The following is a 23,565-nucleotide window of genomic DNA, read 5'->3' on the forward strand; positions in this document are numbered from 1 at the left end:
GTCGTATTTTAGATAGGCAAGTTGGTGCACGGCTCTGTCAGTCCTGATGCTGTTGCATACGCTCTCTTCTATTGTCCCTCAGTGAGATTTCTAAGATTAATTTAGCCCTTCCAGGGTTTGTAGTCTTTGTACATAGTTCATTTGTGAAACACTGAATCTCAGTTATGTGCCTTTTTGCTTGATTTTTGCTTGATTGAATTTCCAATGACTTCATCATATAAGGAAACAGAAATGTAGTGAATGTTAACATTGATTTGGGCCACATCTGCTAAATTAATTGCAATTAATGAAGTTCTAGTGTCTTATTTGGTGGCCATCTTTAAAAATGGCTGCCATATTACATTTTCAAGTTGCAAATGAGGTGGATTTGATTATATTGCTCTTTAGCACAAACACACAAAATTACATACTTGTATCATCATTTTCTTGCTCACTTCTGGGCTAAATTCAGTCTTTTGGCAGCCATATTGTAAAATGGCTTCCATTTCAAGTGGCGAGTCAGGTAGATTTGATTGTATTGTTTTTTTAGCACATTCATGCCAAAATTCATGCTTATATAATAACTTGCTTGATCAATTCTGTGCAACAAATCCATTTCTATGGTATTTTTTGGTGGCCATCTTGGAAAATGGCCGTCATTTAAACTGGAAAATAAGTTAGAATGTATTGTGTTGGTCTAAAGCATACCTGGCTAATTTCATGCTTGTATCATAATATCTTTGGTCAATTCTGAGCAATAAATCAATTTCTGGGGTCTTTTTTGGCGGCCATCTTGGAAAATGGCCGCCATTTCAAGTGGCCAATCAGGTAGATTTCATTGTATTGGTCTTGAGCACATACCTGCCGAATTCCACGCTTGTATCATAATTTGCACGATTTGTCCTGTAGCCGCTCTACTACCACGTTCAGTCGTGTGTGGGCGTTTTGTTTAAAATGTCAGTTACCAGCTCATACTCAGTTCGTTTTAACGTATCTTAAGTGTTTTTCCACAAATGGACCACAATTTTAGGCATGTACTTAACAGTATACAACACATTAATAGCCTAAACAAACTATGCAAGCCATTTCGAAATCTTGTTTTATTTAAACTACTCAATGCAATCTCAAATCCTCACCAGAAACACCAACAGTCAATATATTCATCCAAATCCTAGTTTCGTTTGTTTTATGGACTACTAGGTGGTCGTGGAAGAGATCGTTAAAACATTATTTGTCTAGTAAGCGGAACCAAAGTTTCACAGGCACCGTTGTGGTAGAACAAAGGACCTACAAACTCGTCCTTTCATTGGAGAGTCGCCTCGCGTTCAACGGATTCATTTGCATAAAGCTGGACATCGGCCAGCTTTTTTGTCGCGCTACATTATTTCAAATGCAGCGCTGCCTTCCCGGGATGCTTTGCGGGCGCGTTAAAGTCGCTTGACGTCACCCATAGGACTAGAGTGGAATGCGACACGACAAAAAGAAGTGAAGTACAAGTGGATCCGTACCGTAATGAAAGTGTTTTAGCGGACAGAAGTATTGTAGCGACCGGCTGTCAATCAGGGAGTGCCCGCGCTATGCATAACCCCGGGCACGCTCATGGTTGGCAGCCTGGCGAGAGGGGGGCGGGACCCCCGAGGAATATAGGCTACTGTTCGAGAAAGTTCTGCCTCCTTCGGTTCTGGGCCTGACACGGCCCGCTGTGTTATATGCTGCATTGTGTGCTTTGTGACAATAAACCAGTTCATGATAGTGAAACGCTACAGTATGTTGCAGTCTCCCAAATAAAAAGGCATGACTCAAAGAAACGTGTTTCATGATATACAGTAGCCTATATAAAAAAACAATTGGAAGTGGGAGCAAGCAGAGTAACTAGGCTAAATAAATAAATAAATGTTGAAATTAAGTGTTTGCAATTTATTCATAATCAAAAACATATACAGGTGGGTTAAATATATCTAGTGATACTAGAGTGATAAGAAGTCCTAGTGAATGCTTGATAAGTAGCCTATAATACAGTAAATAAACAAACAAATAAATAATTAGGCTAAGTGAAATTTTCAGCGCGTTCATAGTACCACCAAGAAATAAAAAATACTTTCACCCCTGCTCATTGTTCATTTAAGGGCCGCCGCTAGCTAGTGCAGAATGAATGGGAGTCTATGGGGCTAGACGGGTAAAATGTATCTTTATTATCGTCTTAAGCTTAGTTTTCTCTAGACTCAACCATAAATACATGCCTTTCAGTTGGAACAACCCAAAAAACTAGATAATTGCTTGAGATTTTGACGATTTATGGTGATTTTATTTTCGCTAGATCTTTGCCCAGATTGACGCTAATGCATTATAGAGGAGTGGATCACTGCGGCAAGATGGCGTCTCGATTGACGCATTCGTTCCAATGCACAGCAGTAGTCAAGGCGACATCTAGTGTATATATCTATGCCTAGCCGGGAGGCCAATGGCTAACAGGTGTGTAACGGGAAAATGTGGTGGTTGAGATTGGTGCAGGGGTTATGGGCTTGGGTTTTTTAAACCATAGGCTTCAGTGCACGAGGAGGCCTGGACGGGGACAAGACATGTTGCCCACAGCGGCTAAGTCGCGGACCGTGGAAACGGATCTTTGGAGGCCAGTTGGGAGTGTTGCTGCCTCGGCTCTACGAGCCACGAACGCTACGAAGCCTGGGATAAACCCCTTGTGATCATGGCTCTGAGAGATGATAGAGGGGTGAAATCGTTTACCCTTCGCCAAGTTAAGTAACCCTCCTGTACACCTCAGGGTTTCTCTGAACGTTGACCGTATTGCCTGACAAGACTTAAATGATTGAGTCATTCCTGTGGCGTCCATTGTCTTTGCTTCTCTTCCCCTCTCTCGTGGCAGCCCACTCGTGCCACACCCCTGGACTAAATTGGACTAAGCTGTTTAAATGTGTTGTTTGTTGCTTAAATACTGTCATAGGGACTTCCCTGCATGTTCCAACACCCTGACGAGTAACAGCTGATTAGTAGCCGTCTACTTGCAGTGCTTTTATTGGTTGCTGTGAATGAAGTTTGCCTTTCATACTGGTGTACTGTGGATACAAGTTTCGCTACCTTCAGTAGCCATTTAGTGGGGGTAGTGAGCTCTAGACTTGTGTGCTGCCAATCTTGGGACTGCTATGTGGACTAGTACATTTTTAGCCTAAAAAGAAATAAATATATTTTTATACTTATCTCTAGTCTCTGGCTTTATTGAAGGGTACAGCACGCTCCCCAGTGGCGGTTAGAAATAACGGGTGTGGCTCTAGCGCCCCCCCTACCTGTGACAAGCTCAACAAACCAACTCACTGAGAGAGATTAAACTGTCTCATTCCTTCCATCTACATGTACCTGCATGGAGTTCCCCATGAGCTGCCTGCATGGATTTTGTTGTTTTGCCCAGTTGGAGTTTTACTGCACTTTATGAGGGTCAAAGTGTTGCCAACCACTCAAAAGCAAAGCAAAGTGTTCCAACCAATCACCGATGAGATGCGCGTTCAGGAGAGTTTCAATTGCACGGGAGGGAGGGGGAGGGAGTAGCGAGCTAGCTCTCTGTTTTGTTTGAATATCTACAGAAGTGACATTACCCCGGCATCGCTGATACAACCTTTAACTACAGTATATTCTTCATTCTTCATCCTCCAGACATATCCACTGGTCAGGAGGCCCAAAAAGTTCTTTTGTTCCGTTGCTCCATAGAATTAACTGCCAAAACTTATTGTCAGTCATTTATTTGATTTGGTTCAGTATTCTGTTTTGTTCATGCTTATAGAACAGCAGTATGTTTGAATGAGGAAGAATGAAGAATACCCTGAAAGGTGCACCATGTTTAAAGTGCAGCATGGCCATGGCCAGGTGATGCTCTCGGCCTGTTTTACTTCCTCTGGCACTGATAATCCGCTGCATATACACAGCCCGGGGGGAGCCGGTGCTGAGTGTGAGTTGGGAGGAGATGTGTGGGCCTATCCTTACAGTTTGAGGTCGGTTGGTCAGGAAGTCCATAATCCATTGGCAGATACAGTAGATACAGGAGTCCTGAATTGGTGAGTTTGGTGACAAGTCTCCCCGGAATTATTGTATTGAATGCAGAACTAAAGTCTATAAAGAGCATCCTCACATAGCCTAATTACACTAAGTACATGGTTAGTGTGTTAGGTTTTTCTAAGTGTTGGGAGAGGAGGTGGCCTCATTTGACTACAGACCAAACAGGTCCACAGATGCTGAAGCAGCATATACTCTGGACACTGCTGCACCTCTCACCACAACATCTACGTTTGGATACCGTTCATCAACCACAGCTCTGTTTTCAACACCATAGTGCCACCCAGGATCATCATGAAGCTTTGGGATTTGAACATCCGCTCCTCCCTGTGCAGCTGGATCCTATAGACTTCCTGACTGGCAGACCACAGGAAGTATGAATGGGCAATAGATAAAAATACAGATATTGAAATGTTTTGGTAGACAGGGAAAACACATTAATCCAGACATGAATGATAAAACAGCATTGAAACCGTAAATAATATTTAATGTTTGTGTGCATTTACATTTCATTACACTAGAATAATTGAGCAAAATGATGTGATGCTGAGGGGCTGCCCTTTGGTTTCCCTTTTCCCGTTAGACCCAGCTCTTCAGAGAACAGCTCCTCTCATAACACTACTTACAACTAGTCTTGCTGATCCTAGCACTTACCACCTGACTAGAACTGACACTTTGTTTAAAAACAGCTCTCACTGATGCACTTATTCCTATTGTACTCTACCTTTTTTAAATTGTCCTGAATTGTTGAGAGAATTGCTTTAAAAAGCTTAATCTGTTTATCACGTTGTTAGTCGCTTTGGCTGAAAACGCGTCAGCCAAATGTAATGTAATGTAATGTAAATACGGGTAGTTCCTTTTAGTGGAGGGTAGATTGCCCTCCTCCCCACTACAAGTTCCTGTCCTGTTCACACTCACTAACAAAATCAATTTCATAAACTTACTTCCTGATTCCTCTCAGCAACGTGTCACATGTCATGTCATTCCTGTTCATCAGAAGTGGCCTATCACTGTCTGCATCTGATGAATGGACAAGGACATCCCGTCTTACCCTGAGGCCTGGCACATTTCATCACTCTGACACTGATATGTGTAACGTCTAGAATGTTCATGTGTCTATAGACCCTTTCAAGAGAATTCCATTATCAGCATCATAGTTGGCCCCACAAGGCTTCCGTGGTGTCAATGGTGTCAAAGTCTTGTGCATAATACTGTATTATGTGTTTCCTTGTTCTCCTGTAATAAAGCATTTTATAGCCACAATATAGGCAGTGTCAATCAATGACATAAAAAGGTTACTGCAATTTCTTTTTCTTTTTTACAATTGTTAGATGATTTATTGGTTGATAAACCTTTGACCTCAAGTGACTTTGAAACCAAAAGTACAGGCCTTTCCTGTAATACGTGATTTGTTCCATTTGTTTAGCATTCCATGGCTAAAGAACCCACTTTCACTTTTACTCACAGCAGTCTTGACAATCTGCCACTGATAATCAGGCCATTCAACCTTGACAACTTGCGGAAAACACTGTTCATGTATAGTGAACCCTTTCCAGAACTGATATTATATCACGTTTTTTTCAGCAGGGCGGTTAGTGCAAAACACACACTTCATCCAGAGCCGTATAGAGAGAGTTCAGCCAACTCTATCGGCTCTGACCACTCCAAGCACATTGAGAATGCATTTCTCTGTTCATCTTTATAGTTTTCTTTTTATGCACCCAACGTCTGTGTTTTATTTATGGAGTTGAGCGTACCTGCTTCTTCTAGTGTCATGATGGCACTTTTTCTTGTCTAAGTTGTTTTTCACCCACACTTCTGAGAATTACAGTTTTTGCCAATTGCTTACACACTAAAAACAAATGCTTAGACCAAAGCCTCAATACCTAAACTTCTTGTAGCATGAACACTGTGTAACCATAGCTTAAACACATTATCTGCTTTGCACATCACTTATTGTGAAACACTACACACAATTTCTTACATTTGACACTTTGTTCAAAAGTGAAATCTCCTGTTATCATTGTGAAAACACTTCTACTCAAAATGCAAGCACATTTGGTTATTAGTAAAACTCACACACATACCTGAACACTTACAGAGGAAACTGAACACAAATCAGTCTGAGGCTTAGCACCACAAATAGACTTCAGGTAAATTATTGTGTACCTGTTCAAGTGTGTACTTTTGCATTGAGTACCCGTGTACAGTTCTGTATTTGAGTACCTGTTCAAGTGTGAACTGTGTACTTTTGCATTGAGTACCCGTGTACAGTTCTGTATTTCAGTACCTGTTCAAGTGTGAACTGTGTACTTTTGCATTGAGTACCCGTGTACAGTTCTGTATTTGACCCTTTGCTCAAGATTTCTAAAACCTTTAGAATTATTTTCAGTGGGCCAATGAAAAGTATATGACCACCAACCTCATACCCGCATGCCTCTTTTGCAAGCGATGGAAGGGACATGCAGAGGCATTGAGCTGGGGTCAGTTCAAGGGTGCATATGGCACACAAGGTGTTATTTTCCCCGTTGCCCAGCCCAGGAGATCACCTGTGATGTTGACGAGGACTTGTGGCCAGATCTGAACAGAAGGCAGGATCCATAACCCCTTACCCCACCCCTGCCACACACACACACACACACACACACACACTATATATATATAGTGTATGTGTACATTTAGTGATTGTACACTACGCATGCACACACACACACACACACACACACACTCATGAACACACACAAACACACACATAAAGATACATGCACACACATAAATCAAGTGAGTGGATGTGTGTGTGCCCTCGGATGCATTGCAGTGCTTTTGGTGTTTGACTGGCTGCCACCAGACAGCAGGTACAGGAGGAGGGAGAGCAGTGTGGGCTGAAGCCCTCAGACTGCTGCTGCTATTTTGGTCTGAATGATTCACACCTGTGAATCAGCGCCATGTTTTTCCATCTCAACGTCATGTTTTCCACCTGCATACCAAAACAGCTCTTGCACAGTGTGTGTGTGTGTGTGTGTTGCCCGCCGTTAGGGGAGGTCAAAGGATATAGATGACACCCCCACCCTCACCTCCATAGAAAGGAACGTAAGATCTGAATAGATGGAGGCCAAAAGCTGTCTTGTTCTTCAGCCATGTTGGAGAATAAGGTTAAAAATTGTCTCCTTTTATGAAATATAATGACTTTATGGCTTCATAAACTTCATATGTATGTATCAGTAATACTTTACTCATAACAATTGAAATAATTGGATAAATACATTTTTATCAGTTTTAGTAAATGTAGTCACCGTCACCTAATGTTATTGCTTTTGGTCTGAACCTGCTTGTGCATCAGTGTGTGTGTGTGTGTGTGTGCAGGCTTGTCATTAGGGAAGGTCAAAGGGTACAGATGACCCCCCCCCCCTTCTATTAGAGTCACAGAAAGTAACTTAACATGTGAATACACCAATCCGCCGCGAACTTTATGGGCGCTGCCATCTTGCCTGCCGCCATTACTGCGTGCCTGCGGAGTGTGACGGTGTGACACTTGCTAATGGCTTTTCAATGAAAGCATCCTGTCAGAGAATATCAAATAGGAGATCCTGCTCATGAAAAAATGTCAGGTGAAAGGGAACATTGGGTAGATGATGTCAGGCAGTGGCCAAAACTTACCGATTAAGGTAATTTATTGACAACATAATGTATTAAGACGTGTATTAATTAATGACAACAATAAACCGAATGCTATCATTAGTAGCTGTGTTGCTAATTTGTTCACAAGCTTCAGAAGTTGCAAATAACTATTAGCCACGACCACTTGTAGCAGTAAAATACATGTTCTTACAGGTATTCAGGATTATTTTATTAATCGTATGTATTTCATCCACTTTTAACGCACATCTTGGTCCTCCACTCGACAAGGAACTCTGTGTAATCTGTAAGCCTGTAACATTAAACATGGGCACTCAATGTGCAACAAAGGTTTGTGAATTTCACAAACGGTTTAATTCTAGGTCTATTCCTACTGTTGTTAAAACAGCCGACCACACAACACGCTTTTCCCGGCATCACTGAACAGCATACGTACTAAATAAAAAATTAAGAAAAAGAAGAAGATTTCGCATCTACAGCTAACGTCTGCTACAGCCGCCTACGGGACCAACACATTATTTTGCTACTTCCTTAGCAGCAAGGCAACGCAGTAATGGCGGCGCTGCTTTACTTACGTGTTTCGCCGGATTTGTGTATAGACACTCTTGATCTTCTCTTGATGTCTCGGCTGCCAGCTCGGTTGATAGTAAGTATGCATTACAGTAATAACAAGGAAGGGCAGCACTGGTGTTGTAAATAACTCTTTCACCATTAGGTGGTGCTAATACACCACATCCATATGGACAGACAGATCAGCCAACTGTAGCCGCATTTTGTAATCTGTAGAAATGTCTTTTCCTCCCTGAAGGATCTCCTACATGTTGCTTTCTCAATACTTCACCAGGGTTAAGGTCATGTGACTTCTCTGGTCGATCCACTGTGTGTTTTTGTCCCTTTTTACTCACGATGAGTAACATCTGAATACTGAATACTTTGGATTACATCAGCACTGTCTTAAATTTTATTAGCTGTGAATGAAACAGACCCACAGCCAATGGCAATGTGTTCTTGCATTCTTGTTCTTGGCAGATTGAATCCAGACAGCAGACAACCCTGCAGTGTCATAATAAAACAACTGTGAGGAGGGCGTTTTTGTCAGCTTTTGGGATTGTTTGGGAGCGCTAGCTTGAAGTGCTTTTAAGAACAGTTTTTGCTGAAGGAATGCAGCAGTCAGTAAATATTTAGCAACTGTAAACTGTGAACTTCTCTGGAATGCAGGAAGTGACTCCTCTGTTGTGCCTTTTTGAGGAAGGAGTTGTGGAGTTGATGTCTCCCACTTCAGGCAAATAATATAGAAGTAACTCTTTGCTTCAGTGAGGTAAGATCCCTGAAAACTAAAGGTTTCCATGGACCACTAGATGGTGCAAAATACACACCACATCCAGAGCTGTAGATAGAGTTCAAACCAGCTGTACAGCTCTGGTCACGCCCCCACTCTCCTGCAGACAGGGCTCTGACCACACCCCCACTCTCCTGCAGACGGAGTGTGAAGCCAATGTCTGCTAAAAAGGGAATCTCACTGTTGATGATGAAACATGTCTGGACTGCTACACAAACACAGTGACATGACTTATGAATACACAGCACTTTATATTGCAATCAGGCAGTTCAGTGTTGATCATGGTGCCATGGGAAGCTGCATATCAAGTGAATCCTCACTATCAAGACAAAAGCTACAGTGAAAACAAAAGTGGAGCAGTTGACAACTGAGACTCTTTTCACAGCTTGAAATACAATCAGAGATGGGAGATGATCTCTTACATGTCTTGGCTTTTGCTATTTAAACTCTGGCTCACAAATCATCAGGCCCATGCTAGCTTGTCATCCTGGGGCCTATTTCCTGATCACGTTCACTCTTAGCGAGCTACGAAGACTCCAAAGGTAAACCTTACCAACGTTGTTTACCTTTATAGTCTTGGTTCCCGAACTGTCCCTTAAGAGTCTTCTTACAAAAAGCTCCTTACGTCCGACATACAAGGCACTGTCCACACTGAATGTACTGAATTGGTTGACATTGATTGCTCAGAAATCGATTTATGAAAGACGTGCGTTCTTTGCACAAAAAAACGTTACTCAAATATCGCCTCCAGTAGGCCTAACATTCATGCTTCATACTTGAACATGGATGAACTTATTAATAGCATACGATGATTAAAAGTAGAAATGAAATGATCTACCCTTAATTAACAAAGTTTTCGCAAGGTCTGTAGGGGGAAGCGATCCGGAATCTGTCGGCATGACCAGCTATAACCCCCTAACACCTTTACCTGTTACGCCATCCTTCATCACTCCATATCAAGAACTTATTTGAATAATAGTATTTTATTGTTTTTTTTTTTAAATCACAGCTGATTAACCAGCAGCTTCATTTAATTCAGTATTTTGTGCCATTGGTTAACATTAAACATAAAAGCAATCCACCATTAAACATTGAAGAAGATGATGGAGTGTGTGTAGGGGGGGGGGCAAGAAATAAGAGAATAAAGCTTTTACAGTTTTTCTCCTTTGCACAATTCTTCAATCAGCAATCAATCTTAAGAGATGCCATGTCTGTTCTGTGTTGCTATTTGCAAGTAGGCTATGGATCTAAGGCACTTTTAGAGAAATTATTGTATAGCCTATTTGGTGAAGAAAACAGTACAAACATTGTTAATTGTAGGTCTATGTTGATGAAAAATAGTTGTAGTTACAGTACTGTAAATTAAATTTGTCTTGTTACTGTAAGTCTTACATGTCAATGACAGTTAAATCTTGGGAAGAATGAATACAATTATTTTTCAGTTCATTTAGACTTTTCAGTTTTTTCTGATACCAGAAATGGAACAGACATAGCAAAAATGCTCATTTTGAGAACTATATTTTGCATTTTGTTGTCCAGTGTGAATGATTGATTGAAATCACACAGCGATTTAGATAGATAGATAGATAGATAGATAGATAGATAGATATACTTTATTGATCCCCAGGGGAAATTCAAGGTCTCAGTAGCATACAGACAACACACACACATTCACTACACTGAAAAAAGTGTTTCTGAGCATGTGTAGATATAACATAAATTAAATCTGTGAAATTAACAATACAAATCTCAGTTTGTATCTTTACATGAAAATTTATTGTTTGAAATGAATCTGCATTTGTTCAAATTACAATAAAATTGTGTGTTTTTTCATTTACATACATTATTAAGTTATCCCAGTCGATATTCTCAAGTACAAACACTCAACATACAAAAAGCTTGTTTAATTTACGCTGTTCCGTACTCCCGCCAACTGGCACGCATCGAGGCATAAAGCAGTCCTTAAAGGAACACGCCACCCAATGTCAGTAGTAATATATGTTCTTACCTTAACTTTCACGAGTTGAGTCATACCTCTCCCGTGTCCGTACGTGCACTCAAACGCTCTGGTGCGCGGCTGGACTGTGTTAGCATGTTGCTATGCTAGCGGGCTTTGACGGCAACTAAGCGTAGAAGTAATCAAAAACATCCACGTTTTACCGACTTAAATACAGTTGCACGAGTAGTTGATAGAAATGCTACGGCCACGCAACATGAAACGTGGCGATTTTCCAAGCGAATAAACCGGAGAACTACAATGTGTGGCGCAATAGCACTTGGGAGTACTTCGACCTAGCGTAGTAGTATTGTTAACACCTAATTGTAGATCCTATCCACCACAGAGTTTAGAATCCATGCTGGATCGACCCTCAGCCTCTTCCTCCCCTCTGAGCGAGAGAGAGGCACACACACTAGAGATGCGCTGATGGGCTATTATTTCAACCATAACTGCATAGCAAAACTTATCATCCATCAGCCATCCATCAACACCAAAGTTTTTTGACCAATCTTCGAAACGGCACCCGCCCACCATCCGCTGGTTGTTTTAATGTAGGCTATATGGGTGATGCAGCGCTGCTGACGTGAGGCTAGAAAGCCCTTGCCTGTTCTAGGAAGACTGATCCAATGCAGCAAATATATTAAAAGGCTAAAGTCGTACATTGGCTATGTTGTAGCCTATCCCCAGAATATCAGCAGCAAACTCAGTCTCTGTCTCGCAAAACAGTCTCCAAATAAAACGCACATCGGCCTGTTGCCTATACTGCCAGCTTGTGACAATATATCGTCCAAAATGCTTGATTGCATTGCATTCTCCACATTTTTAGCTACATTTTCATGTACCACATCAGCATTTTTGTTCAGTGAATCTTTTGTAAATTGCTTTGAAATGAATTGCGCTGTCTGTCTGAAAAAGACGCGCTCGTGCAGTCAAAATGAATGGGACTCTTCAGCAGGGGCGCCTGCAGGAATTAATGCTATGGTACGCACACCCATACCCCCCCCCCCGCAAAAAAAAATAATCACTCGTGAACAATATTTGTCCGTTTTAGGTCCGTGCATTGGTCAGCAAAAAAGTAGCCTACATAGCATAAAACATCCACATGCAATAATACAACGACAATGTCTACAATGACCTATTCATTTGGACAACTTGATAAAGTTACCTTTAGTTTTGTTCTAGCGTAACGTGACGTCTGGCTTTGTTGCAGTCTAACGTTCTGACAAGCACACCAATTGCCTACCTTGTTCTTGCCCATCTGGAATAACTCCTAGCTTTGCTGCCTCCATCCTTTCTGTTTTCGTTGTTTAAACTTTTGTATTGAGTATTGAGTTAGTGAATTAGCTCAACATTGTGTGCTGATAACCATATGTAGATAGCCGAGTAAAAGAAAACAGCAAGTAGCCTATTGCGTGTCTGCGTGCGTATTCTCTCTCCTGCTCAAACAAAATGCGTGCACGTTAATTTTGATAACGTGTTCACTAACTTTACGTAATAGAAAATGGTAAATAGCCTAATGGCATGCAGCTAAAGGGATACTGTGCATAGTTGGGAAGGTATGGTAGGCCAATTTGGTGTGAGCACACACACACACAAGGGAAATTTTCTGTTGTTGAGTAGCTTGATGGTACGCACAGTGCGTACGGACGTACACCTGCAGGCGCGCCTGGTCTTCAGAACAGGCTTTCAGTCACCCTGACATAACAGTGTGTAAAGTAGCCTATAATGTGAATGACTTGTTATTTTATCAAGGATTTCTTTCTTTTTGCAAAAAATAAAGTACAATAGGCATTAATTAGTAGGCCAGGAGCATGTTGAAATTATGTGGCAAATTGCGTTTTTTATTACAATGATAAAATTGTAAAAGGACGTGACCGAAGCTGAGGCAAGCCAGGCAATAGGCCTATAGGCCCGACGGTAATTGTAAAGCAATTTACAAAAGATTCACCGAACAAAAATGCTGATGTGGTACATGAAAATGTAGCTAAAAATGTGGAGAATGCAATGCAATCAAGCATTTTGGACGATATATTTTCACAAGCTGGCAGAAAAGGCAACAGGCCGATGTGCGTTTTATTTGGAGACTGTTTTGCGAGACAGAGACTGAGTTTGCTGCTGATATATGGGGATAGGCTACAACATAGCCAATGTACGACTTTAGCCTTTTAATATATTTGCTGCATTGGATCAGTCTTCCTAGAACAGGCAAGGGCTTTCTAGCCTCACGTCAGCAGCGCTGCATCACCCATATAGCCTACATTAAAACAACCAGTGGATGGTGGGCGGGTGCCGTTTCGAAAATTGGTCAAAAAACGTTGGTGTTGATGGATGGCTGATGGATGATAAGTTTTGCTATGCAAAGTTATGGTTGAAATAATAGCCCATCAGCGCATCTCTAGTGTGTGTGCCTCTCTCTCGCTCAGAGGGGAGGGAGAGGCTGAGGGTCGATCCAGCATGGATTCTAAACTCTATGGTGGATAGGATCTACAATTAGGTGTTAACAATACTACTACGCTAGGTCTGAAGTACTCCCAAGTGCTATTGCGCCACACATTGTAGTTCTCCGGTTTATTCGCTTGGAAAATCGCCACGTTTCATGTTGCGTGGCCGTAGCATTTCTATCAACTACTCGTGCAACTGTATTTAAGTCGGTAAAACGTGGATGTTTTTGATTACTTCTACGCTTAGTTGCCGTCAAAGCCCGCTAGCATAGCAACATGCTAACACAGTCCAGCCGCGCACCAGAGCGTTTGAGTGCACGTACGGACACGGGAGAGGTATGACTCAACTCGTGAAAGTTAAGGTAAGAACATATATTACTACTGACATTGGGTGGCGTGTTCCTTTAACCATGGGACAGAACCCCAAATGACAATGATTGGTAGAAAGACTCCAGACTAATTAGTATGCGAAAAGTCGCAATGTGATTCGTTCAGCAGACAACTGTGTCTGGTGCGTATTTCCGTTCCCTCATCGCGGCAGATTTAAAAATGGCGGACATAACAAACGTAGCAGTGGGCTTTTGTTTCGCGACCATCAATGTTTTCGTAAGTAGTACTTAAAAAAAAAACATTGTTCATTTTGATCCCGAGTCGTTACTTATGCACGTTACTATGCCAAGAAAGCGATACCAGTGAAGTAATTGAAGGGAGGGTTGTGATTTTACACAGACCTACATGGAGAGCTAACAAGCTAGCCAATGCTACATTTATGTTTACAAACAAAGCAGCTCTAAATTGACTATGGGATACCATTATGATAAGCTAATTTTAGTAGCAGGAGACAATGTGGTGTGATTACAATCGTTGCACAAATTGTAAACTGATTGCCACCTCGTTCACTGTTAGCCCACCTTGTCTGCATAATTGTTGTTTTCAGCTGTTAAGGTGCTTGTTTTGAACTTATCAATAATGCACTGGACCCCAATAAAATATATGATTCACAAGGCAGTGCACTTATAACTGAATAAAGGAGAATAATTACACGTAGTAATTGTTTTTGGTGCGTCCTTTTCATCTCTTTCAGATAAGGTGGCATCCTGTGGAGGACCTAACTTGACTTGAACTGGACATTCATTGTTTCGTGATTTAAGAGGCACAGCCAGCCGGTATGTAAATTACACATTCGCTAGCATGTTCAGAAAAACTGAAAGCCGGAAAAAATACTGTCATCTCCCTTTGTGTAAGCTTACATTTAGAGGTAGAACGTATCACAAACAAATATGCTTATGAATTGATTCTAACTGAGCTTTTATTATATTAAGATTGTTTTTTCCTTTTTAAAGCTGGTCCGATGTGTTGGACTTCTACACTCCTTTCTACCCCCACCCTCTCGCACTAGACCCATGTCTTTGGTTTGGCAATTCCTTCAGTCGTCCTAGGTAAGTACATCTTGCACTGTTTTTGTACTACCTCACATTTTTCACATTGGCTGCTGTTATGACCTAGGGGTAAGGCCACAACCAAAGAGGGAGTCGAGAGGTTGGATCTTCAACTAAAGTATGGATTTATTAACCAAACTAACCAAATAACAAACAAACAAACAAACAGTGTGAGGTGTGTCCAAGTCAGTCATCAGTAATGCATGGATGTTGTGTGTTTGTAATGTGTCTGAGTGCAGTGTTGCATGTCCAAAACCCAAAGTATGAATGGAGGAAGCAGCCCTTTTAGCTGGAGACCTGCTCTCAGGTGCAGCTCATTAGCCCGTTAGATCTTGAGGCACGTCACAGCTTCACAGTATATTTCAGTAGCAGTGGCAGCAAAAACGGTCCTATCCAGTTAGTAGTGTACCCATCCACTGTCCGGTGACACCCAAATAAATTATAACGCCAGACTATCGATGTAAATGTCTGTGTTGATAGTTTTATTTCTAACATTATTCTATCCTTTTATTTCAATGATCGCATTACATTTTGAGGGACTAGTTTCTTCGGAATTTTACTTGCTCCGGTTAGTAGTACTGCGCCGAAAAGTAAACAGAAAAGCGCACTCCAATCGACTCCAATCGGGACACCTAGTAGTAGCCTAGGTAATATCAATCCGCCGTTACTTATATGCCTACTACGGGGGTGGGCAAACTTTTTGGCTCAAAGGCCACATTGGGATTTTGCAAATTGGCCGGCAAATATTAATTGCTAATTAAATACTGCTAAATTGATGCTGTTTAACAAATGTATAAATTGTGCACTGTCGCTTTGACAACAATTCATGTTTAGTTCTCAATTACTGTATCTTCTGCCAGCTCCGCTCCACTATGGCTACTGCTGTAGCTATGGCTGTGCCCTCTCACAGTTTATAAATGGTCGGTAGTGGGAGCTACTATTGCCTTCATATGATTTCAGTTTAAAAGTTTCTTATAAGAAGGAGATATCAATTATCAACAATGACAAGCCAGCTGGAACCTGCCGCTCTCTTTCCCTCTCATGAGCGCTCGGACGCGTTCCCAATTAAATGGAGTAGCATAACGTTCAAGTTAGATCAGCTGCAAAGGAGATGGGCCTATCATCTCTATGTTACATGATGTTTTGACATTGACATTGTAAACGTTCTCTAAGAAGAGTGAGAGCAGTTTGCAGTAAAGCTAACCAACATCGTCTATCACAGGAAAAAAAATAGTAAGCAGCCTGATAACCAAATTAAATGCTTGGCGGGCCGGATCCAGCCAGCGGGCCGCAGTTTGCCCACCCCTGGCCTACTACCAACTTCAGGGAACAAGTATAACTATTGCAATGCAATGCAAGGGTAGTTTTATTTTTAACACTATTCTATAGGCCTGCACGATTCATGGAAAAATATGAATCACAATGTTTTAGCTTAGAATCACAATTCTCTGCCACGATTTTTTTTTTTCATGAAGTCTAATGTTTATTGCACACATAAACCATGACAAAACAAAACAAATTAGCAAATGCAGTGCAAACTGCAATACCAAACATAGATTTTTTGGCACCTATAGCACATTGCGCCTCTAAACATAGAGAGGCTTCAATGAATAAAGAAAATACTGACCATTTAAGTACAATAGGCTACCAAAAATAGTACATACAGTGCCCTCCAGAATTAGTATTCACTAACTGTAACTAATTACTGAAATTTGAATTGTAATGTGTTACCTTACTTCTGTTACCTTCGTTACTGTAGTGCGTAACTTTAACTCGTTACCCCAACACTGCTAGGCTACCTGCGTTTTCATCAACATCAATTTTGTTTATTTCCTGTCGCACTAGTTGGACGACGCTGCAGCCCCGAAGGCTTCCCAAACTAGGCCACTGTGCTCGCTCCACCAGTGAAACATGTGACTAAAAGGCGCTTTGTCATTGGCTAAGGGTGAATCCCTGACCTTTGTGAGAACTTAAAAGGGAGAGAGAGCATTACAGCATTTGGGAGCGCTTTAAAACTCACAGAAGAAAGTAACAGCGTTTGTGATGCAGTCGGCTCGTAAAATGAAATGAGAATCGAAGTCATTTAAAAATTAAATTGCGCACGGGTGAATCGAGATCGCGATTTTATAACGATTTATCGTGCAGGCCCCTGCGAACTCTGCAACTGGAAGGACTGGATGAAACGTGTTTAAAACGTGTTTTGTAAATACCCCTCTGAAATTGAAAACATAGCTGGTGTTGTTGGTAGTGTTGTTGTTGTTCTTGTGAGTGTTGAGAATTAGGACAGATACACGTTGTTGTTGTCGCTGTTGTGAGTTGTTGTTGTTGTTGTTGTTGTTGTTGCGAGTGTTGCTGTTGCTGTTGTGAGTGTTGCTGTTGCTGTTGTGAGTGTTGCTGTTGTTGTTGTGAGTGGTGTTGTTGGTGTTGTGAGTGTTCAGAATTGGGGCAGATGCACATTGCACTTTGTGAGTGTTGTTGTTGTGAGTGTTGTTGGTGGTGTTGTGAGTGTTGTTAGTGTTGTGAGTGCTGTTGAGTGTTGTTATTGTTGTGAATGTTGTTGTTGTTGTGAGTGTTGTTGTTGTGGTTGTTGGTGTTGTTGTGAGTGTTGTTGTGAGTGGTGTGGTTGTGAGTGTTGTTTTTGTTGTTGTTGTGAGTTGTTGTTGTGAGTTGTTGTTGTTGTGAGTGGTGTGAGTGTTGTGAATGTTGTTGTTGTTGTGAGTGTTGTTGTTGTGAGTGTTGTTGTTGTGAGTGTTGTTGTTGTGAGTGTTGTTGGTGTTGTGAGTGTTGTTGGTGTTGTGAGTGTTGTTGTTGTTGTGAGTGTTGTTGTTGTTGTGAGTGTTGTTGGTGTTGTGAGTGTTGTTGGTCTGAGTGTTGTTGTTGTGAGTGTTGTTGTTGTGAGTGTTGTTGTTGTGAGTGTTGTTGTGAGTGGTTGTGTTGTTGTTGTGAGTGGTGTGGATGTGAGTGTTGTTGTGAGTGGTTGTGTTGTTGTTGTGAGTGGTGTGGATGTGAGTGTTGTTGTTGTGAGTGTTGTTGTTTTGGCAGTTATTTTGAATTTAGGACAGGGTCTGTGCCATCCTAAGTTAGAATTCCTAAGTAAGGAAATTCTTGAGTTAGGATGGTTCTATAATGGGCAAATTCCTATAGGATTGTTTTCCTATATGCAGTGAGGGAACATGTTTCTGTAATGCCTGAGATAGGATTTCAGAGTTAGGAAGTAATGAGGCCCCAGGGCCAAATGGTCCGCCAACTGCTACCTGTTTGTTCTCTTCTCTTCTCATTCTCTCTCTCTCTCTCTCTCTCTCTCTCTCTCTCTCTCTCTCTCTCTCTCTCTGTGCTTGTGACAGGTACCTGGTCTTGGACAGGTGTTTGTTAGCATAAGTAGTGCATAGATAGCAATTGATGTAAATGTTGATACGCAAATAGATACACTTTCTTTTTCCCGGCCTTTTTCCCATAGATAATTCTATAGCCTAAGTTTATCTACACAGTGAATATGTCTGCGCCAGTGTGGCTGATCACCTCCTGTACAGCTTATAAATTTTGGCCTCCACCACCACTTAAACTATATATTTTCTTAAAGCCTGTAGATGTCAATTAATATGAATTAAGACATCTCCAACCTTGGGTCTATGTCTAGTGTATATAGACCCATATTGATGAACCAACATACATTCAGGCCTACACAGCTAATTTAAGCACTTAACCCAAACCATTAACATGAATTAAGACTTATTCCACCCTCCTCAAATACTTTAGTGCACTATTTTCAAGACATAGGCCTGTGTTGTATAGGTGAACTTTAGTCATCTGTATGTTTGAACATGTCAAAAGAAACACTGAGATTGTAGTTACTTTCTTGGTACTCAAAACATTTAAAATGTTCTTTCTGATTCTGATTTCCAGGCAGTTGTGTTGGTAGGCGGAAGGTGGGACATGTCCCAATTCATGTTGAATAATATCTAGAGAGTAAAGGCTATTATAAAATATATAGTTTATATTGCTTAAATGTATCAAAGATTTAGTAGTCAGTTCCATGTACCGAGAACCTCCAGTTAAAAATTGGCTGACTAAACAAGTTTATGGTAACTATAGGTGTGGCAAGTGTGCACACTGCTCAAATGCTTTGGACACCAAAACATTCACCCACCCTTACTCCGGTAAAAAGTATGGTATTAAACAATTCATCAATTGTCTCTCTACACATGTAGTGTAGAGAGACAAGTTAAAGTGCCCTTGTGGCTTGATGTATATAGGCCAAACAAAAAAGAAATCTGAAACTAAGAATTGCTGAACACAAAGCTTCCATCAGAAATAATAACATGGAGTATGCCATTGCTAGACATTACAAGGACAAAAACCATGGTTCAGCCACTACACTGAGATTCATTGGTATTGAAAGGGTATAACCTCAACTAAGAGGGGGTGATTTGGTAAAACAATTGCTAAAAAGGGAGGCCTATTGGATTCAGAAACTGAATACAGTTGAACCGTATGGACTTGAAAGACAAAATTTGAGTGTGGTTTTGCAGGCTTGCAATTTTGATAAAGTATATGATGACATTTTAGGGATTTTGTCTATGCTGGACTATGTACAAATTATGTTAATGTTTAAAAATGAACTAATTGAGGTTGTTTATAAACACATGAACTAATTCTTACAAATGTTGTTTATGAATTTTACAGAAATTGTAGAGAAATGTACTAAAACAAGAAAAGATTGACATGTTATTAGCACCCAAAAAGGTCATGTGACATTGTACCTTATTTATTCACCTGTGGGATTGGGGGGAAGGTGCAGAGCGAACCTGATGAAGCGCTTGGCGAAACGCATTGTTCGCTCCAAATAAAAAAACATTAATAGTGATCAGTGTGCAGTGATTTTGATTTTTCATTTTTTGGATTATACTTACCTGCTTCACCTGCACCTGTATAACTAAAGGCTTGTGCACAGGGACACCTATGGACTTGGACTATATATGTTGCATGTTAGGAGATTGTAGTGTCTCTTGGTATCGATATTCAAATGTTTTATATCTTTCTAATTTCCAGGTTGTCAACTGTTGTCAGGCTCATCACCAAAAGCAGAAAGACACAGTGAGACCAGACATGCCAGGAAGGAGCCAAGTACAGCCCAGGAAGGAGCCAAGCACAGCCCAGGGATTTTTCTGCAGCTGTTCCTGCCAGTTATAGATGGACTGCTCCTGAGAATAGATGGGTGTCTACATCGTTTTGCTTACAACATTTTGTCTCCTATACGCATGATGTTTGTCAAGCACTGCCCATTGACTGGTCAGGGGTCTTCTGTATCGTGACCACTGGTCAAAGGCACCACATGGCTGTCTCAGAGTCCTCTACATCATTCCAGTGGCGGGACTTTTTCTGGATGCCCCCCCCAGACTGGACTACTGCAAGAGCATTCTCTATGGTCTTAAAAAGTGCTATGAAAATATTATTATTGGGGGCCTAGCAGCGAAGCTGCGAAGGCACCCATTGTTTTAGTAGTTTTTCCTATTATTATTATTGGGGGCCTAGCAGCGAAGCTGCGAAGGCACCCATTGTTTTAGTAGTTTTTCCTATTATTGGGGGCCTAGCAGCGAAGCTGCGAAGGCACCCATTGTTTTAGTAGTTTTTCCTATTATTATTATTATTGGGGGCCAAGCAGCGAAGCTGCGAAGGCACCCATTGAGTTACTAGCTTTTCCTATTATACTTCTGCCATTGGAGTCTATGGCAGCCCATAGAACGCCTGGCTAAAAAGTGCAGATTTTTTGGCAGAAAGTTTCGGGACACTCCACTGACCACTCACGCTCATTTACGGATCTCTAAACCCAGCCGTCTAGCGCCACCAACGGGTCAAAATTTGGCCGAAAATAGAACCGCTGGGTCTAAAGTTATGAAATTCGGCGCACTGATTCAGAACCATCCCATGATCACTCTCACCAATTTACAGAACTCTATGGCCAACACTCTAGCGCCACCAATGGGTCGAACCTGGATTGCATTCACGCATGTGACCATTGAACGGTGGGTCCGATTTTCACAAATCAGGCACTGCTGTAATCCCTGGACCGACCTGAATTCAATGACTCCTATTACGTCACTTTCCGCCATATTGGACCTCCGCCATATTGGATTTAGTCCAAACTCTACGAAAAGTTTCAGCGGTTACAAATTTCTTCTGATTTTCACGAAACTTGATAGAGATGATCTTCTGCCCGAGCCGCACAAACGATACTAGTCAGATTTTTCAATTTCATTTTTATTTGCCCATGACAGCCAATCAAATATGGTGACGAAGCCGCCAAACAGGAAGTGGACAAACATCTAGGTGACGCTTTGAGTTAACATAACAAAACTCGATACCATTAGTCAGGACACTGTCCCAATCACTCACACCAATTTTCATGCATATACATTGAACACACTAGCGCCACCACCAGTTTAATGCTGGACATGCGTTCATGCGCGTGATCCTTGACTCTTTTGTCTGATTTTCAAAATTGAGGTAACGTCTGAATCCTTGGACCATCCCGAGTTCATCGACCCCTATCCCGTCACTTTCCGCCATATTGGACCTCCGCCATATTGCATTTGGTCCAAACACTACGAAAAGTTTCAGCGGTTACAAATTTCATCCGATTTTCACAGAACTTGGCGGAGATGATTTTCAGACCGAGCCTCAAAAACGATACTTGTCAGATTTTTTAATTTCAAGTTTATTTGCCCGTGACAGCCAATCACACATGGCGACGATGCCGCCTAACAGGAAGTGGGCTAACATCTCGGCTATGCTTTAATGTATGAAGTCCAAACTTGGTATAAGGACCTGTTACCTGATTATGATGACGCACTAGGAAATTGGAATAATTTGGCCTCTATAGGGGGCGCTGCAATAGAGGAAGTGAGCTCCTATCTTAGCAACGCTTTGATGTCTGAAGTCCAAACTTGGTACAGGGACTTGGTACCTCATTGTGAGGACACAGTAGGAAATTGGCATCATTTGGCCTCTACAGGGGGCGCTGTAATACAAGAAGTGGGCTCATATCTCAGCAACGCTTCGTTGTATGAAGTCCAAACTTGATACATGGACATATTAGCTGATTGTGAGGACATGCAAGGAAAGTGGTCTCATTTGACCTCTAGGGGTGCTGTAATAAAGAAAGTGAGATCACATCTCAGCAACACTTTGGTGTATGAAGTCCAAACTTGGTAGAGGGACATGGTAGCTTATTGTGAGAACGCACAAGGACATTGGTGTAATTTGGCCTCTAGGGGCGCTGTAACAAAGTAAATGAGCTTATTTCTTAGTCATTCTTTATCCAATTGCAATCAAACTTGCTGTGAGTGCTTGCTCATGGCATGGCAATGCCATTCCTGCTATAGCGCACTGCTTGGCCCCCGCATTGCTGCTTGCAGCTATATTTGGGGGCCTAGCAGCGAAGCTGCGAAGGCACCCATTGTTTTAGTAGTTTTTCCTATTATTATTATTATTATTATTACACTTCTGCCATTGGAGTCTATGGCAGCCCATAGAACGCCTGGCTAAAAAGTTCAGATTTTTTCGTCGAAAGTTTCGGGACACTCCACTGACCACTCACACTCATTTACGGACCTCTAAACCCAGCCGTCTAGCGCCACCAACAGGTCAAAGTTTGGCTGAAAGTTGAAAAGCTGGGTTGAAAGGTATTTGCAAGTCATTATTATTATGAAATTTAGCGCCCTGATTCAGGACCGTCCCATGATCACTCTCACGAATTTACAAAGCTCTATGCCGAACACTCTAGCGCCACCAATAGGTCGAATCTGGACTCACATTTACGCATGTAACAATTGAACGGTGTGTTCGATTTTCACAAATTAAGCACCGTTGGAATCCCTGGACTGACTTGAGTTGATTGACCCCTATTACGTCACTTTTGGCCATACTGGACCTCCGCCATATTGGATTTAGTCCAAACTCTACGAAAAGTTTCAGCGGTTACAAATTTCCTCAGATTTTCACGAAACTTGTTGGAGATGATCTTCTGCCCGAGCCGCACAAACGATACTGGTCAGATTTTTCAATTTCATTTTTGTTTGCCCGTGACAGCCAATCAAATATGGTGACGAGGACGCCAAACAGGAAGTGGACAAACATCTAGGTGATGCTTTGAGTTAACATAACAAAACTCGAGACCATTAGTCGGGACACTGTCCCAATCACTCACACCAATTTTCATGCATATACATTGAACACAGTAGCGCCACCACCAGTTTAGTGCTGCACATGCGTTCATGCGCGTGATCCTTGACTCTTTTGTCTGATTTTCACAATTGAGGTAGCATCTGAATCCTTGGACCATCCCGAGTTCATCGACTCCTATCCCATCACTTTCCGCCATATTGGACCTCCGCCATATTGGAATTGGTCTAAACTCTACGAAAAGTTTCAGCGGTCCCAGATTTCATTTGATTTTCACAGAACTTGGCAGAGATGATCTTCAGACCGAGCCGCACAAACGATACTTGTCAGATTTTTTTATTTCATTTTTGTTTGCCCGTGACAGACAATCAAATATGGCGATGAAGCCACCAAACAGGAAGTGGGCTAACATCTCGGCTATGCTTTAATGTATGAAGTCCAAACTTGGTACAGGGACTTTGTATCTGATTGTGAGGACACGGTAAGAAATTG

General features: G+C 41.6%; 1 long non-coding RNA gene across 1 annotated transcript; it reads left to right on the forward strand.

Moving 5' to 3' along the window:
- The first annotated feature begins 13,875 nt into the window (after window positions 1-13,875).
- Window positions 13,876-20,325, forward strand: LOC143101374 (uncharacterized). Its single transcript, XR_012982291.1, has 4 exons — window positions 13,876-14,059; window positions 14,538-14,619; window positions 14,797-14,892; window positions 19,942-20,325. It is a non-coding gene; the product is annotated as an uncharacterized LOC143101374 (long non-coding RNA).
- Window positions 20,326-23,565: the final 3,240 nt, after the last annotated feature.

This window comes from Alosa pseudoharengus, unplaced genomic scaffold, assembly GCF_046254945.1.
Source record: "Alosa pseudoharengus isolate Yale_2024_CS ecotype anadromous, Long Island Sound unplaced genomic scaffold, YU_APseudo_1.1 YU_APseudo_1.1_scf_34, whole genome shotgun sequence".
Lineage (NCBI taxonomy): Eukaryota > Metazoa > Chordata > Actinopteri > Clupeiformes > Clupeidae > Alosa > Alosa pseudoharengus.